Raw genomic sequence first — 18,903 nt, forward strand, 5'->3', positions numbered from 1 at the left:
ACCAGATTCCTGATGAAGGGCTTTTGCCCGAGACGTCGATTTTCCTGCTCCTCGGATGTTGCCTGACCTGTTGCATTTTTCCAGCAACACTCTGATCTTGACTCTCTAACCAGAGCTGAATTTGGCCTCCTTTCTGATGCAATCTTCCAGAGGTGGCCAGTTAAACACCCCATCTTTAGAATTGCCACACATTAGAAATAATGGGCAGTCTGAGAAAATGAGAGGGTGAAGCTGAAAGAGTAATGTAAAGGATGGCTGTCTGTCTTCACCTGTGGCTATTGTGAGAGCCCTGAGGAAGTGAACAATGTGCTGGAGTAAGGGAATGAATGCGAGAGGAAGCTGAAGGTGACAGAAGGCACAAAACCATCCTGAGTGCTGTACTTCACAGCAGTGCCCACTGTAATAATAAGCTTCTGTCTATAGATTATGAAGACTTGTTGTTTTTACTAGGTGCCATTTGCCCCTAATTGTCCTACCACATAGACTGCTAGATCTGTGAGCTGTTGGGTTTAAGGACACTGTGCAGATTCCCTTCTGCAAGCATTTCATTTTTATCCGATAGTTGCCTCATTTGCAAAATCAATTCCCACCATGTACTGCTGTGTGGATACTGATATTACAGTCAGCCTGGGGCCCCTAGATGAACATAGAACAGTACAGCATAGTACAGGCCTCGATGTTGTGCCTATATTTTATCCTACACAAGATCAAACTGAGCTACTGTCATCCATGTGCCTATCCAAGAGTCACTTAAATATCCCTAATGTATCTGACTCTATTACCATTTCTGGCAGTACATTTCATGCACCTACCACTCTCTGTGTAAAGAACCCACCTCAGACATCCCCCCTAAACCTTCCTCCAATCACCTTAAAATTATGCCCCCTCACGTGGCCATTTCTGCCCTGGGTAAAAGTCTCTGGCTATCCACTCCATCTATGCCTCTCATCATCTTGTACACCTCTATCAAGTCACCCCTCATTCTTCTTCGTTCCAATGAGAAAAGCCCTAGCTCCCTCAACCTTTCTTCATAAGACATGCCTTCCAGTCCAAGGCAGTATCCTGGTAAATCCCCTTTGCACCCTCTCTAAAGCTTCGTCATCCTTCCTATAATGAGGCGACCAGAACTGAACACAATATTCCAAGTGTGGTCTAACCAGAACATTATAGAGCTGCAGCATAACCTTAAACTCAATCACCCTGCCAAAGAAAAACAACCCTATCAACTTATTAGCAACTTTAAGAGATCTATGGACGTGGATCCCAAGATCCCTCTATTCCTCCATATTGCCAAGAATCCTGCCTTTAATCCAGTAATCTGCATTCAAATTCAACCTTTCAAAATGAATAACTTTACACTTTTCCAGGGTGAACTCCATCTGCCCAGTTCTGCATCCTGTCAATGTCCCATGGCAACCTACAACAGTCCTCCACAGTATTCGCTATTCCACCAACCTTCATGTCATCGGCAAACTTATTAACCCACTCTTCCATTTCCTTATCCGAGTCATTAATAAAAATCACAAAGAGCAGAGGTCCTAGAACACCACTGGTCACTGAGCAACAGGCTGAAGCAGCCAGAGAGATGGGAGCATATCTACAAATTGTTGTAATTCATTTCTCTCACATGTTTTTGCAATGCATTGCTGCTCCACCACCTTCAAATTTTCCTCAATGGGCCTGGGAAAACTCCTCTTGATAAAACTAGTCAAAATGTGTTAATATGCTAAAGGTTGAAAGTTCCCGCATTTTGGCTTTTTGTCATTTTCCTTGATTTTCATAGAAAGTTTCAATCTATGAGGCTTAGTGATTTTTCTCATACGTTTGTCCCAAATTTGCCTTATCGAGAACCAACCACACCAATATGGTGCCTCTTTCATTCAATGTTAGCCCATTCTCCCACTCAACATTGCAGGAAGTGCCTGCCCCTGCCAGGATATCCCAGCATTCCCACCACCAGCATCTCCATTGTGCACTCTGTCAACCTTGGCCACCTGGATCTGTCCTGCACATCCTTGACACTTGCCTCACTTTACAGACTGGCACCTGGAGGTCCTGATGAATGGGGTGGTATGGAGAAGAGCTGCCATCTTCCCCAGGACTAACAAGGGAGCCATAACCTCTAACCTACCAGGCAGGTCTGTGGTTGCCACCTGGGCAACTCTCCAGATAAACGTGCAGCAATGCCAGAGGCAGGGCAATGCCTTTCTCTGTTTCTCCAGGTTCAGTGCCACCATCCTTCACTGTTACCTCACATTCACTGTACTCTGATACTGCACCCATTAACCGTCCAGGGTCATACTATACCACATGTAACTCAGTTTCACCCATGCAACGCTCTCAGAACCATGCATGGTCTTTGTACCTTCTACTCACTCGAGTATAGCTCATTGCTTTTACCCTTCACCCCACACTGTCACTAACAGTTGTGCCAACCATTTCCATCTCCCTCAATCCTTCTCGTTGTCTCACTCCAGGAGAAAGTGGCCCACAGTAGGGTCGAAAGCCAAAGCCTGATATTCAGCTCCTCACCACCATTCCTGATGAAGGGCTTATGCCTGAAATGTTGACTCTTCTGTTCCTCAGATGCTGCCTGACCTGCTGTGCTTTTCCAGCACTACACTTTTCGACTCCTCATCACCCCCAGAGGAGTCAATCCTGACCGTGACTACCCAAGAAGCTGAATGACAGTATGTGTCCCTGGACTGAGATCAGACTGACTACATTGGAACTCCCTGACAGATGGCAGTCCCCTGGACTTGACTGAGTACTACTCCCTTTGACTTTGTGACATGGCCAATTGGTTGATGCACTTGAGGTGTGTTTGCCACTTGGGCTGCTGGTCCATGCTATAGGTGAGAGACTGAGGTTGGGTATTGCCATATAGCAAGTTGCCCACTCCCTTGACAAATGTCTGCTGGCAACCAGGACAGACTGCCAGAGCTTTGTGTCTGCACTGAACAGCAAGACAGGACAGAAGTACTGTTTGCCTTTAACCTATGGCTAAGGGAGTGATGCCTCTACCTATAACCCTTCATTTCCTTGCTGGTGAAATATCTGTGGAAAAAGTGAGGACTGCAGATGCTGGAGATCAGAGCTTAAAAATGTGTTGCTGGAAAAGCGCAGCAGGTCAGGCAGCATCAAAGGAGTAGGAGAATTGACGTTTCAGGTATAAGCCCTTCTTCAGGAATTCTTCATTCCTGAAGAAGGGCTTATGCCCGAAACGTCGATTCTCCTGCCCCTTTGATGCTGCCTGACCTGCTGCGCTTTTCCAGCAACACATTTTTAAGGTGAAATATCTGTGTCAAGTCTTGAACCTGTCCAACAATGGGGGTCAGTTAACTCAGTTGGTTGGATGGCTGGTTTGCAATGCAGAGTGATGCCAACAACATGGGTTCCAGTCCTACGCCGGCTGAAATTACCATGAAGCATGGAGCATGTCCTAAATGTTGGTGCCAGACATCCAGGATGGAGATCCACGTGATCAACTAATGAACTGGCGTTGTCAGATACCATTCAAACTTTTATATCAGAAATTCTCAGCATTTGGCTTCTATCCACAAGGCGCAAGAATGAGAGCTTCCATCTTAATGAGGTGAGACCAGGTAGTAATGAGATTGATAATGACCAATAATCCCCACTACTGAGTCTCTCATTGCTCACCTGGGTGTTTTCCTTAAGCTCCATCCAAATTTATTTCTTTCCTGGCAAATGATCTTGTATTTTGCCCCTGCTTAAAACTATGCTTCCGTTCTGTTATGTCATGAGGTCAACCTGAAAACAGTTACCGGCTGAGGACACTGACAGAAAGTAAACCTCACTTTGCCTGGGACTGTGGACAATGCTGTTCTGCAATCAAGGAAAACAATTGATGGTTGAGCCAAGAGAACTAGAGCCAAACCAACTGGCTTTACCTTCTTACTCTAAGGTGGGAGTGCCGTCTCTCTCGTCTTACTGAGAATAGAAGGATATCTTCTAACTGAGGGAAGAATGTTGGGAGACCACCAAAAGGATGTCAATTGACTCCAAAATGACTACTGCTTTGTGTGATTCCCTTTTATAACATTGTGGTGTTGAGCTGAACGCTAAAAATTGTCTGTATCATAAAATAGCCAATCACAAATGCATTTAGTTTTATAATTTTTTTTATTCAGGGTCTTAGATTGTGTACCACATTGAGTTGGAATATGTCCCATGAAGGGAAGGAAGAGATCAGCACCAGTTTTTAGATAATTCACACAAAAGAACTTTAATTTATTCGTGTTGATATTTCCACTTCTGTTAATCCAAGAGACTAAATGTATGATTCAAGAAGAGACTGATACAGATTAAAGCTACAACTGCATTTTGCAATTCTTTTATAAATAATTTATGACAGCAAATAAATGAATACATTGCAGCACCATGAAGTTAGGCGAAAGGGATTACCAGGGATTAACATCATATTCACAAAATGTTTGCCTGGTCACAAAAATGTCATCTACAAGCTTTCTTAACTTCACCCCTAACAACTGTAAGAATGGAATAGACAAACAATCTTTTGCCTGTTGATTGTGGTGCCTCCTGTTGGCATCCCTGTGCCAATCAGAGTTCTCTGCATTCCCCCTAAGGTAATCTCCCTTTCCTGCATTTCTCCTCCCCCACTGCCTTATCTCAAATGATCCTCCTTGCCAGTTTCCTTTGCATCTTGTTTCCCATTGCTCATGGTACTGTCGGGTGTGAGAAGGCTGGTCAGCAGCTCTCTGAAGCAGAACATTCTATCGCATCAGACCACAAATCTTACCTCAAACTAATTCATGGCCTGACATCTAATTGCAGGTCATGCCAATCAAATGGGGTTGGGTCCCTGCATTGTAACATTGTAACATCCACACAGTATTCTCTTCCGTGTCTTAACTCTGTTACTTTGTCTAAAATGAGATCAGCCCTGCTGAATTATTTTTGGATTAGATTCCCTACAGTATGGACACAGGCCACTTGGCACAACAAGTCCACACCAACCCTCCGAAGAGTAACGCACCCAGACCTATTCCCTCATCCTAATACACCTAACACTCTGGGCAATTTAGCATGACCAATTTACCTGACCTGCATATCTTTGGATTGTGGGAGGAAACCCACACAGACACTGGGAGAATGTGCAAACTCCACTCAGACAGTCACCCGAGGGAGGAATTGAACCCAGGACCCTGGCACTGTAGGGGGAACAGTGATAACCACTGAACAACCCTGCCGCCCTTTTTGTCTAATGGATATTTCCCCAGAATTCAGATCATGAAAGATGCAATCTCAATGGGAACGATTACGAATGGAAATTGCTTGTTTCAGAATAGCTTAGAGCTGAAACATGAGCTGATTAGTAACTCAATATAACAGAGCTCGTGAAATATGCAGTCTTGCCCTTTTTACCTGCTTAAACGTCTCTGTGCTAAATCTTCCTTTTTTTCAGCTAAGTCCAAGTTGCATTAGGCTTTTGGAGGGTTTTTCACCACGTGACCTAGTGAGTTTAATCATGGTATGTTATACAACTCACCTCATGAATTACCTGTCACAATGTTGTCCCTCATGTTTGATTTCTACCTCATCTTCTCATGAGCCGCTCACTAAGCAACTTTCATTCAGCAGATATTTGCCTAAAGATGAACATCCCTTGTATCTGCCCCACCTTCAAAAGGCCACAGTGCACCTGGAGGAGCACTGGTATCTCAAAGCTGCCCTGTGGATTGATGGGCACAGTCGGAACATTGCAGAGAAGGGAAGGAAAACACCATGATTCTCCCACTGATAACTGGAGGTGCTGGTGGACAAGATGGTCCAGAGGAGAAACTTCTTATTGCTATTGGTCCAGAGGAAGGTGGTACCACCAGATGCTGCCAGTCTGGTCCATGTTTGCCAGCTGGGTGATTGCATTTTTCAGCAGAAACAGCTAGCCCTGGAGAGCAGTTCGCTTAGCGGCAAGATGGAGATGGCCCAGCGAAAGAAGCAAGCTGCATCAACTTGGTATACATTCTGGTTTCCATGGTGAGTTTTCCCAACAAACAGCTTGTTGGGCAAGATTGGTAAGATAGAAAATTATTGGGGCATGTTGGTCCATCAGCAAGGGCTGATTAACAGGCAATAATCTCCCGTACTTGACAACAAGCATGAAACTTATCACATTGCTTGTGAGAAGCAGGAAAGATAGAGTGTGATGCTCCTAACATCAAGGTGGTGCTCATCCAACTTCTTGTCCAATTCTGCCACACATCTTACTCACAGTGCTCGCACCCCTATAATATTTTGTTCTGCATTACTTTTCTTTGTTGGTCAATGGCATTTATCCTACAGTCCCTTTGTATAGAACAGAAATCAAAACTATTGCTTGCCTGGAGCAAAGTAATCAATATAGTTGAATTGGAATTATCTATTCAATCAATTCAACAATCAGAAACATACTTACTGGTATCAATGTTAACTACATTTCACTTGAGTTTTCAAATTCTATTACTAGATTGGGCAAGGTTATTGCAGAATTTAACTTTTTAGCTACAATACTGCTACAGTATTGAAATTAAAAATAATTTTAATGTTTGGACCAAAGTTCAGTCTTCATATGGTTTACAGTGTGGAGGAAAACTCCGGAGCCTTCTGTTGTGTTATCTCTTATGCGCTCTATGTGACTTTAACTTTAAGAGAATTCATGTGGGCAATAATTGCCAGTGTAAGGTCTTTAATTTGCAATGGGACCAGGAAGTCTGTCTGTCTACAAGCTTTCCACTCTAAGCTGACACTGGTCTTGCTGATTGAATGACTCCGCACCTCAGAGGAAGGGCATTAAATTCTGCCTTTTCAATGGGGCTCTGCTTTCCCCACACCTTGATAAAATGTGCCCATTAGGTCAACATTTATGTCAGCACATTCCACATGCACTTCAATGGAGTGCACAAAAATCAGATGTTCTATTACAGCCGTTGCCAAAATTTGTTTCCTCTATCCCAGGATTGTTTAATATCCTGGTAATAATCTATTATTAATCAAATAAAGAACTTGTTGAGGAAGTTTAGACCTTGGGGTGAAGAATAGTTATCTTGCTATATAATGATGTGGAGACTGGGGTGGACAAAGTTAAAAATCACACAGCACCAGGTTATAGTCCAATAGATTTATTTGGAAGCACTAGCTTTCAGAGCGCCGCTCCTTCTTCAGGTAACTAGTGACCCTAACTAGTTACCTGACGAAGGACCAGTGCTCTAAAAGCTAGTACTTCAAAATAAACCTGTTGGACTATAACCTGGTGCTGTGATTTTTAACCTTGTTATAAAAGACACATGTATTTTCTGTTAAGACTCATTGGTAATCTATCCTTCAACACTAAATGGACAGACCAAAACTCAGCATTGAGAAAGGAGGATTGGTGGTAGTGAACGAGACAAATCAGAATATGACTCACTGCAACTCCAAATTTGTCTTCTCATTCTTCTTCACAGATGCAGATCTACCTTCTCATAATACAAGAAGTAACGCATAACTAGTCCAAATTCACTGTGGTTATGTGCTGCATTCATCTGTAAACAGGACACGCTTAGGAAGGTAAAAAAAATACTGCAGATGCTGGAAATCTGAAGCAAACACAGAAAATGCTGGAGAAACTTAGCAAGTCTGACAGCAATCTGTGGAGAGAGAAACAGAGTTAATGTTTCAAAGTCGTTATGCTGGAAGAAGAATCATACCAGTCTCAAAATGGTAACTCTGTTTCAGTCACTACTGCCAGACCTATTGAGTTTTCTCAACATTCCCTCTGTTTGTTTCATGTTTATGAAGATGTCAGCAACTGTCTGAGTTCTCCATATAATTCCCTTGTACCTACCTCACCTCTTTCCATGTCAGACCATTGCAAAGTATCTTGCATACCATTACTGCTGACAATACATTCCAACTTTGAGCTATGTCACCATACCTTCAGTGACATTTTTGTTTATGTTAAGGTTGCTACCTAAGTACATGTTGTTGTTCTCAGTGCAATGAGACACATTCATTTTGTAGTACAAGTTTAATGTCACACTCTTAGAAGCAAGCACAACTCAATTGGTAAAATGACTCTCCCACTCTGTCTCACTCATTTCCATCAAAAATTTAATTCCTAATATTTTTAGCATGTTCACAACCCTTTTTTAATGACTTTCCTTGTTCAGGCAATCACAGCATACTGTGGAAATCAGTCATTATTTTCAACGACATGACTGTTTATAATTAAATTTCAGAGAAATGTTTCACAGAAAGATTTTGAAACCTATTTGAAAGTCAGTGCTTCTAATAAGGCATGTTGGTATGGCATTGAATTTTTAATCAGTATTTAAGAAAGGTCATGACAATCATCACAAAAATTTAAATGTTTCTAAGAAACCAACAATAACTGGCCAAATGACACCTTAAAGATAACCAAATGTTGCATAAGAAAATAGAACAGAAAGGTTCCACCTCAGCACACCCTGGGGCTGGAGATTTTAAGTACCAGCTTAGGCCATAAAATTTACTCTTGGCCTTGATACAGCATTTATCACTTCCATATGATTCCAGCCACTGTTATTTAGTGAACCAGCTCCACACAAATTGAGGTTGTGAGATAAAGACCCTGCACGTCTTTGGTTTTTTTGTTACCTTCACTGAACTAAGGAGAACCTTGGTCCCTCAGCCACTACTTAATGGATTAAATCTGCAGCCTTCAATTAATCCAGATTCTGACATTCTGAAGATCAAACTTGAGCATTATCAGGTATGGAACATCTTTTGTATTTAATGAGCGGTGAAGCTGCCTTATTTGTGTTCCCAACTCAACACCTCGTTTGTAACAGTCCATTAAAAACTGCACTGGTACTTCATGTTCAAAGACTAAATATTTCTCTCAGCAATGAGGGGCAACCCAATTTTGATCCTATCTAATTTGAGCAAAATAGGTACTTGTACTTATTTTTACACTTCATTGATAAAGTTTTTTAACCAGAAAGAAATCATTTTCACCATGCAGGAGAATTAGTAAATAGGGAACTTAAGTTGAAGATAATTCATAACAAAGCCAAGAGTGAGGGAAAGAGTGAATGCCCTTATATTGCAAGCTGTGGGAATTTGGAATACATTTCCTGAGACTGATAAAGAATATGTTCTATACTAAGGTACAAAAGGGAATTGGATATATACTTATATATTAGCAGGGTTATGAGGATAAAGCAGGGATGTGGGACTAACTGGAAAGCTCTTTAAAAGAGCTGGGGCCAGTGCAATCAGTCAATTTTACAATTACAACATTTATAGAACACCTAGATAGGTACATGAATGCAAAGGGTTTAAAGGAACATGGGCCAAATGCTGGCAAGTGGGACTGGATTAACGCCGAATATCTGGTCAGGATGGACAAGTCGGACCAAAGGGTCTGTTGCCATTCTCTACATCCCTATGACTCTATAAGTCCTGCATGATTCTATGAGCATGGAGTTAGTTAATTCATTGACTTTTGAGGGCATTTAGAATATTTTGTTTCATATGTGATATCCAACTGTATTAAAAGGTGCAGACTGGGGCTCTTCATTCACAATCTGATATCTGTGTATCTAAATATTCACACATTGGTCTTCATATTCAAGGAGAAGCAACATAGTCAAGGAATTCCTTTGCAATTAATAATGGTGGATGTAGAATAAGGTGCCTCAAAGTTAGGTCATAAGAAATACTAAAGTCTGATTTGGGTCAAAAAATTCCTTCATGCATTTAATTCATAAATCTGTTCCTTTTATAAACATATTTGTGAGTTTGCTAGACAGTACACAGAAGAAATCTTAGTAGTTAAGTACAAGGAGCATATTTATCGTATTTGGCCCTAGTTACGTTACTTGTTTTGATTTGCTTTTATTTGTGTATACAAGAATGTATTTATTTTTAAAACTTAAAACTTAGTTTGATCAAAAACATGTCCAGCCCATTAATGTGTCTCACTGAGAACATTGCAATCAGATGCCTCCTGGATCTATAAGACTTGTTCAAGTGATTTCTCTTCGTTACAAACCGAGAGTTTCTAATGAAGTTTCTCTCTGTGACTGAAGGTGGGAAGAAATAATGTTTACATTCCACTTGTCAATCAGTTTGTCTGCAAGTAATTTCTCAGAAGCTAATGGATGGTTTTTAACATAAACATTATATAAAATTAGGGCATGCACAGGGAAGGATTTGATTCATTTTTGCTGAGGATGCTGATCCACTTCCTGGAGTGTTTTGTAATATCCAGCTTCTCGCATTGGGAGATGAGCAATTTTGGGAGATAAAGAAAATGTTGCGGGTTGTTTTATTTAGATTAGTCATTGATTGCTTTAGAATGCTATGGATTGTCAAGTCTTCTGTGGCTTGCTTTATCATGGCTGTCCAAATGTGAGCTGTGTTTTCAGTGCAGGTTATTAGATATGGCTTAGCCTGAAGTCTCTATTGAAATGGCTTCCCTCCTCAGGTTTGTAATTATAGAGCATCCACCAGGCAGGGCAAAGTCCCAAGCAATTGAAATAATGTTCAATCAGCAGGGCAGAGGTTTGTTCTCCACTGAATGCCCGATGAATTTTTCAGTTATGAATTCAGCTTCAAATCTAATGCAGCATGATGATACAAGGAGATGTGTGGCAGATTGATAAGACTGAGTTCAGGGAGTCAAGTTTAAATCTAGAATTATACATTTTTGGTCAGCTTCAGCTTCTTAAGAAGTTCTGCTAACTTACAGGTAACTTTCAGTGTTAACTATTAGCTGTGACCGAAATAGCTGTTAACCAGAGTCCACATGCCTCTGAACTGTGTGTGTTTAGATAGTGCATGAACAAGACCGTGTTGGTTTTGAGAAAATGCTTCATTGCAATAATTAGAGAGAAACACATATTAAAAGGGACAATGAGCCCACATCTGGTAGTCCTACAGGGGATTGCGAGTCAAGCTTGGTCAATCGTAAGGTAAAGGTAAAGTCAGATAGTCCCAGAGGACCGTAGGGCTGCTCTCTCATTAAATACAATGACTGGTGGTAGTTTAACCTGTGAGTTACCACACCTCAGGCAAATGGGCGAGATTGAATAGGCAGGACCCTCATGGTGACCTCAGTTGGTACCAGAATTGAATGCGCACTTTTGGCTTTACAGATCTTCCAAAAGCCCACGTGACTGCAGCTGCGATTGTGATCTGTGAACTGACTACTCACTCACCTCCTCAACTTCAGTTCATGTCTCACACAGAAGACCAAAAATCTATTGGGGTCAAAACAGTTGTCTGATTGTATTTTAGTGTATGAAGAATGGGAAATAATGAAACCTCATCCGGCTGAGATACAACTGAATTAGGAATTGAATTCTCGCATTGGCTATCCTGCTGTAAGTGCAAAAATCCTCAGAAAATCAGGTAAAAGCAGACAAACAGTTGAAGCATTAATTGAAACTCATCTTCCATAACTTTTCACAAGTGGGTAAAGATTTTTAAAATTACCTCCTCCAAACAAATATCATTTTCAATTCAAGAGGTGACCATAACAGGGTAAAGATTAGTGTATACTCAAAATTATTGTTACCTTTGTTATTTTGTTTATATTTTTATTATGTGTAGAATGTAAGATGAGAAAGACTGCTAAATTAGAGGAACATTTCACTTTTAAAATATTCAAATAACATAATGTAACTTTTAATAAATTCGAGAGTTCCATGAAGGTATTTTCATAACACCAATATATTGACCGCACTAGTACATGTGCCAGACTCTTATTTGTTTAAAAGTCAGATATGTTTTAGTGGATGAGTACTCAGCTTCAGAAGCAGGTTAGAATGTTACACAATGAGAACGTAACCTAGTTAAAAGACAGCTATGAGTTCTTACCATGGGTGAGTGCTTTGTGGCTAACACATACCATTGCTGTCTAGACTGTACACTTGAGTACTATTTAATATTTTGACTAAGAAAAAATGTTATTTTTAGTGAAGGAACAGAATGGAATAATTCATAACCAGGAAGTGGATGGACAAAGCAAACACTCTCCCAAAGAACTGAAGACTTTTGTTACCAGTTTGACAAAGGCTGCTACGCTGGTGTTTTAACACTTACTGTTACAGAATAATACACAATACAATGAACAATTGTTTCTGTGAGTTATTTTCCAAGTCGAGTTTATTGATGCACAGTGATCTTTGAAAGGAACAGAAAATGCTAGAAATAGTCAGGCAATATCAGAACTCTGTAAGGTTGCTGTAGAATTTTAGATTCAACCATTCTGTGGACTAACTCAGCTGATGCATCAAGATCTCATTGTGCACCATTTCCTTTCTTAGACTCATTTAGATAAAAATTCAACAATAAAATTCAGTTCACAATTTTGAACACAAAGTGAAACAAAGCACATGAGGACATGGTGGGAAAGTAGAGTTTCAGTTAAAAATCAGCCATAGTCTTATTGGATGATGAAGCAGGACAGGATCTCCTTGATGTTTCTTTCCAGCTGCACAGGACTCTGAGATCCATGCTCATCAGCAACTTTCAGAACTGGAAGCCAATGCTGCAATCAAGCTATGCACAGGACTTGCTGCACCCAGCCACATGGCTTACAGGGAATGCTTGGAACAGGCGTTTGAGTCCTCATGATCAAATCCTTATTTCAGTAATTCAGTTCTGGCCTACAATGACGATGCAAGATGTATTAAAGAGTGCACTGTTGCCACAGTTGCAAGACAGGTTCCTGAGATGAAGCACATGTTTGAACAGATCAAGAAAAATGAAACTAAGGCCACTGGATATGGTTGAAAGAACCTTGGACATTACTGAGTTGCTTCCAGTCACTTTTTAGAGACTCCCCTTAGTTATTGAGGTAATTGTTGTAGTTGTCCTTTGACATGCATTACTTTAACCGTGTGCAAAGGCATCAATTAGATAACGCTTTACTTTAACCGGTATATCTTTCCACTTGTGCTTTTTGCACAAAGTGAGGTTTCCAGTTTGTCTTGCAGTTTCTAAAAGCAATTCTAAATAAACAAGCCATGGCTCTCATTTGAAAATGGACCTTGATTTTGTTTTAACTGCTGACTTTCTTAGAGGCAAACACTTGAACTGCAAAATGTCTGTAAAGACAACAATAACTCAAAAATATAAAGACTTCTGTGTATTGCAAATAATCTATGGGTTGTGCAGTTTTGGATATTGCCTACATATATAACATATAATCATAGAATTGTGCCCCAAGCTTCCAGCCACTGTTGACCACGAATTAGGTCAATATTTAATTAGGTTGCTCAAGTGATGCTCCCTTGAGCATCTTGCTATCTAAATGTTTTCATTTCATTGCAATGGAGAAAGAGAACTTAATTAGTGGTGCCTCATGGTCTGCCAACATTACAGCTAAGGGTTTAACATGTCTCTTCCTTGAATTTATCCAGTGAATTTGAAAGATATCCAAAAACAGTGAACATATCAATTTAACTAAGTTAAAACTACAACAATAATCAAAACAGTACCAACAGAAATTGGCTGGTCTTGAAGATCCATGTCAGATGCCATATCACTTGCCCTTTACTTCTCCCTAGAACATCTTGACACCAAGAACAGCTACAAAAGAATTCTACTCATTGACTACAGTTCAGCCTTCCCCTGTTATCCCCTCGAGACTGATTACTAAACTTAGTGATCTTGGATTAAGTCCAACTCTCTGCAACTGGATCCTCAGTTTCCTGACCCACAGGCCACAATCAGTGAAGATTGGGGACAATATTTCATTCTCAATAACACTCATAACACTAGAGTCCCCCAGGGGTGAGTACTCAGCCCCCTACTGTACTCACTGTATACCCATGACTGCGTCACCAAATACCAGACTAATGCCTTTTACAAGTTGTCTGATGACACCACCATAGTTGGTCGAATGTCAGATGGCGACGAAACAGACTACAGACAGAAGGTGGAAAATCTAGAAAAATGGTGCATTGAGAGCAACGTATCCCTCAATGCCAGCAAACCAAGGAACTCATTATTGACTTTCGGCAGGATGTTAGTCAGCCCCCTACACATTAACAGCACAGAGGTGGAACGAGTGGAGAGTGTCACGCTCCTGGGAGTGGTCATCCACAACAAGCTTTCTTGGACTCTTCATGTGGATGCACTGGTTACAAAGGCCCAATAACACCTTTTCTTTCTCAGGCAGCTGAGGAAATTTGGCATGGCAACCAATATGCTTGCCAACTTTTATAGGTGTGCCATCGAGAGCATTCTGTCTGTTTGTATCACTACCTGGTATGGCAAATGTACCATTCAAGATCGGAGACGGTTATAGAGAGTGGTGAATGTGGCCCAGACAATCACAAAGACCAACCTCCCATCTGTAGAATCAGGCCCACTGTCAAGGAAAGGCCGCCAGCATTCTTAAAGATCTATCCCACCCTGGCAATGTTTTTCTACAACCTCTACCACTGGGGAGAAAGTACAGAAGCCTGAACACACACACCAGCTGGTTTTGCAACAGTTTCTACCGTAATGTTGTTAGAATATTGAATGGACTCACAAACTCTTAACATTTGCCTGTACCTGTGTTTTTGTTTTTGCTGCTGTTTACCTATTATTTGCAAACTATGCTACTTAACTATGAGATCTGCCTGTATTGCTCGCAAGACAAAGCTTTTCACTGTGCCTTGGTACATGTGACAATGAATTCAATTCAATTCAATTCAATTCAATTCAATTCAATTCATTGCATTCATCTGAATTATTGATGCTGTAGGTCAATATTCAGTGAATCTTGATTTGGAAAACTGCAGAGAGATCTCAACAGTGAAAGCTCCCAGAATTGAGGGAAAAGCTTACCTTGCTCTCTCAGCTTCATGTTATTCTATATTACTAAATGACAGAGTAAAACTGCATAATTATAATCATATGAATTGAACTTAATCTCAAAGCGGATGTAATTCCAACCCTAAAGAGTCCTTAAGAATCTGCTGAGATTTTGGAAGAAATTCATGTTCAATGAAACGATATATTTCACTACATTCGATTTATCCTGTAAGAGTTTGCTTTTGCTTCTGAGACTTTTCTTTCAGTTCTTGCAAAGTTTTGATGTTGTTCCTGAAAAACATTTAAGATGATCACAAAATAAACAATCAAATCAAAATAAGTTCAGTAATATACTCTCATGGCCCATCTCATCAAATGCAGCAGCACATCAATGTGAAGATTCATTGGAGAATAAACATATTGGTGCCAATATCCCATTCACAGTCAGAATTCTTAAAGACAACAAATGTAGTTTTAAACATTACATTCAATAGACAATAGACAATAGACAATAGGTGCAGGAGTAGGCCATTCTGCCCTTCGAGCCTGCACCACCATTCAATATGATCATGGCTGATCATCCTTAATCAGTATACTTATCTCCATAACCCTTGATTCCACTATCCTTGAGAGCTCTATCCAACTCTTTCTTAAATGAATCCAGAGACTGCACCTCCACTGCCCTCTGGGGCAGAACATTCCACACAGCCACCACTCTCTGGGTGAAGAAGTTTCTCCTCATCTCTGTTCTAAATGGTCTACCCCGTATTTTTAAGCTGTGTCCTCTGGTTGGGCACTCACCCATCAGCGGAAACATGTTTGCTGCCTCCAGAGTGTCCAATCCTTTAATAATCTTATATGTCTCAATCAGATCCCCTCTCAGTCTTCTAAACTCAAGGGTATACAAGCCCAGTCGCTCCAGTCTTTCAGCGTAAGGTAGTCCCGCCATTCCAGGAATTGACCTCATGAACCTACGCTGCACTCCCTCAATAGCCAGAATGTCTTTCCTCAAATTTGGAGACCAGAACTGCACACAGTACTCCAGGTGTGGTCTCACCAGGGCCCTGTACAGCTGCAGAAGAACCTTTTTGCTTCTATACTCAATCCCTCTTGTTATGAAGGCCAGCATGCTATTAGCCTTCTTCACTACCAGCTGTACCTGCATGCTTACCTTCATTGACTGGTGTACAAGAACACCCAGATCTCTTTGTACTGCCCCTTTACCTAAATTGATTCCATTTAGGTAGTAATCTGCCTTCCTGTTCTTGCCACCAAAGTGGATAACCATACATTTATCCACATTAAGCTGCATCTGCCATGCATCTGTCCACTCACCTAACATGTCCAGGTCACCCTGTAATCTCCTAACATCCTCCTCACATTTCACCCTGCCACCCAGCTTAGTATCATCAGCAAATTTGCTAATGTTATTACTAATACCATCTTCTAAATCATTAATGTATGTTGTAAAAAGCTGCGGTCCCAGCACTAATCCCTGCGGTACCCCACTGATCACTGCCTGCCATTCCGAAATGGAGCTGTTTATCACTACTCTTTGCTTCCTGTCAGCCAACCAACATTCAATCCAAGTTAGTATTTTGACCCCAATACCAGGCACCATAATTTTGCTCACTAACCTCCTATGTAGGACTTTATCAAAAGCTTTCTGAAAGTTCATACAACTTGTACAGATTTCCGCCCAAGGTTCTAAGTTTGGCTTTTCCCAAACACATCCATTGGAAACTTTCACTCAGGGCAAAATTCACTCAGTACAGGAGAAATCTCATTGGTCGAGGCACACCCCTTTTTCATGAAATCTCTTGCTATTCTTCAGGAGTTAAAAAGTCCCAAAGGCATGTTGACAGTGATGTAGGAAACATAACTGTGAAATATAAGTGGAGGACAAGGGTGCCTGCTGGGTAGCTAATGATGTAGTGTGCCAGGTGGGTAGTTTCCTGGAAAGCCATGTTAGCGATGACGTGCTTAGAGTAGGTCAGGATGGAAGGTTGGTGTTGGGTCCAGGGAGGAGAAGAGGGACCCAGCCTGCTGGAGGAGGTAGTATCCAGCCTGGCAGGCTTAGAATGGTGGCTGAAGGTATTTGGTCCAGCTGAGTGTGGGATGTTGGATCTTGGGGTGGTCAGTTCGCCAGAGGGGTCAGTGTTCAGGTGGAGGAGGCATGAAGAGGGGAGGGGCAAGAAAGATCTTAGCTCTGGGAGAGCCAGGCTGGTATCTTTGGGCGTTGGATCTGGGGGCTTTGGTGATGCTCAAACAGAGGGATGTCAGCCCACCACAACAGGAAGTGTCAGGTCTGGGTAGTGAGTAGGACTCAGGTTGGTGGGACAGCAGGGGATATTGGTGCCAGCATTGATGGGTCATGGGTGAGTGTAGATTTGGTTTAGGTCAGGGTGCTGTCTAATCAGGAGGTGGTTGTTTGAGATCCAAGAGCCAAGTGGGAGGGGTCTGGGGAAGTGAAGCTGGGGAGGAGGGGCATGATCAGTGCTGAATCAAATGGTCATTTCAATCATTACCCAGATTTCGATCCTCTAAATTTCCTGGATAACTATTAGCTTAGTTGAAGTGAAACCCTCCAAATCCTGATATTTTTCTGGGGCAATTGCCCATCCGATACTTCAATTTTCTATTGCATCATGGATCCTGCATTGTGCCAACACACAACTCTAGTCTACACAGGTTCAACAACTGCCTGGCCATCAGAATGTCTGGGTCATAGTCACTCTCGTATGGCTGTCCTACTGAGACATAAAATCCTGTCAATCCAATGAACTGCCTTCTCTTCCTCACAAATTGGGACAACTCAGTAATTTGATACCTCTATCAAGTGAAAACTAAAATTTATGAGCAATATGAAAATGTAACAATCGTAAGTGATTATGGAACCATAAACTGCATTGATTTGTGTCAATTACTTTTGCACAAGGAATTACTGAATATTTTACTTATGCAAAGTAATAATTAATTGGCCAGAATTTGCTGAGTAAGGATTTTACATTGCTGGCCCTCATTGGGCAAGTTTCCTCAGCATCTCTAGTTTGCAGATTCTCTGCTTACAAACTTGTTGGAAGCCAGAACTAATAATGAACTGTTGACGGCAATTGTGCCCTTGGAAACTTGGAACTGACTGTATATATTGAAAGAGATTTAGAGACTGAGAAAGAAACAGGAATAACTGAAGTAGAGAGTGAACTGGGAGAATGAGAAATAAAGAGAGATTTTGAATAGAGGGGTGGGTTTGGCTACAATTGGAGAGTTATGCCTCCTACACCAGTATATGATCCCAACCTCATCCCACATGTTTCCAGGTTTCAGCAAGGCAGGATTGGAGACAAGAGAAGGATTGTCCTTCAGCAGTGTAAGGTGATAGGTCAGAGAGGAGGGTGGAGTGAATAGGTGGAAAAGAAAATAGGCCGGTAGGACAGGTCATGGGGACGGTCAGCACCGTCCCCATGACCTGTCCTACCTGCCTATCTTCTTTTCCACCTATCCATTCCACCCTCCTCTCTGACCTATCACCTTCATCCCACCCCCATCCACCCATTGTACTCTTTGCTACCTTCCCCCACCCTCCTCCCTCACCTATCACCTCCATCCCCACCCCCACTCATCTATTGTACTCTATGCTACTTTCTCCCCACCCCCACCCTCCTCTCATTTACCTCTCCACCCTTCAGGCACTCTGCCTGTATTCCTGATGAAGGGTTTTGCCCGAAACGTCGATTTTCCTGCTCCTCGGATGCTGCCTAACCTTCTGTGCTTTTCCAGCACCACTCTAATCCAGGATCTGGTTTCCAGCATCTGCAGTCATTGCTTTTACCTTCAGCAGCGCAATAAAGTATTCAAGTATCGTATAAGGTACTTAACTTCTGTTTTGAGCTGACATTCTGTATTTAAACATAAAGGATTCCCAAACACTGTCTACCAATATGGATTTATAGTGGGAGCAATCCTTTGGTGAAATTGAAAGACTAAGAAGCCTTCGATTAGTGATACTGATGAGCTCCATCCATGGCCAGATAAGAGGCTGCTACACATAGCACACCTTCCCTGATAGAGTGCTCTTAACTAGCTGACTGGTGAATGCTGCCTTCA

The 18,903-nt window shown here is 41.6% G+C and overlaps 2 protein-coding genes across 2 annotated transcripts in view; one reads left to right on the forward strand and one right to left on the reverse strand.

Moving 5' to 3' along the window:
- Positions 1 to 18,903, reverse strand: part of LOC122563122 (lumican) — a 409,094-nt gene that overhangs the window by 48,064 nt on the left and 342,127 nt on the right.
- LOC122563123 (decorin-like) overlaps positions 8,621 to 18,903 on the forward strand; it is a 66,995-nt gene continuing 56,712 nt past the window's right edge. Inside the window, exon 1 of the mRNA XM_043716570.2 lies at positions 8,621 to 8,752. The gene's annotated coding sequence lies outside the window, so the exon portion shown is untranslated. The remainder of the gene's footprint in view (positions 8,753 to 18,903) is intronic.

The sequence above is a fragment of the Chiloscyllium plagiosum genome, unplaced genomic scaffold (assembly GCF_037043375.1).
Source record: "Chiloscyllium plagiosum isolate Xiang-an unplaced genomic scaffold, Cpla_swu_hap1 HiC_scaffold_26, whole genome shotgun sequence".
In the NCBI taxonomy this organism is placed as follows: Eukaryota; Metazoa; Chordata; class Chondrichthyes; order Orectolobiformes; family Hemiscylliidae; genus Chiloscyllium; species Chiloscyllium plagiosum.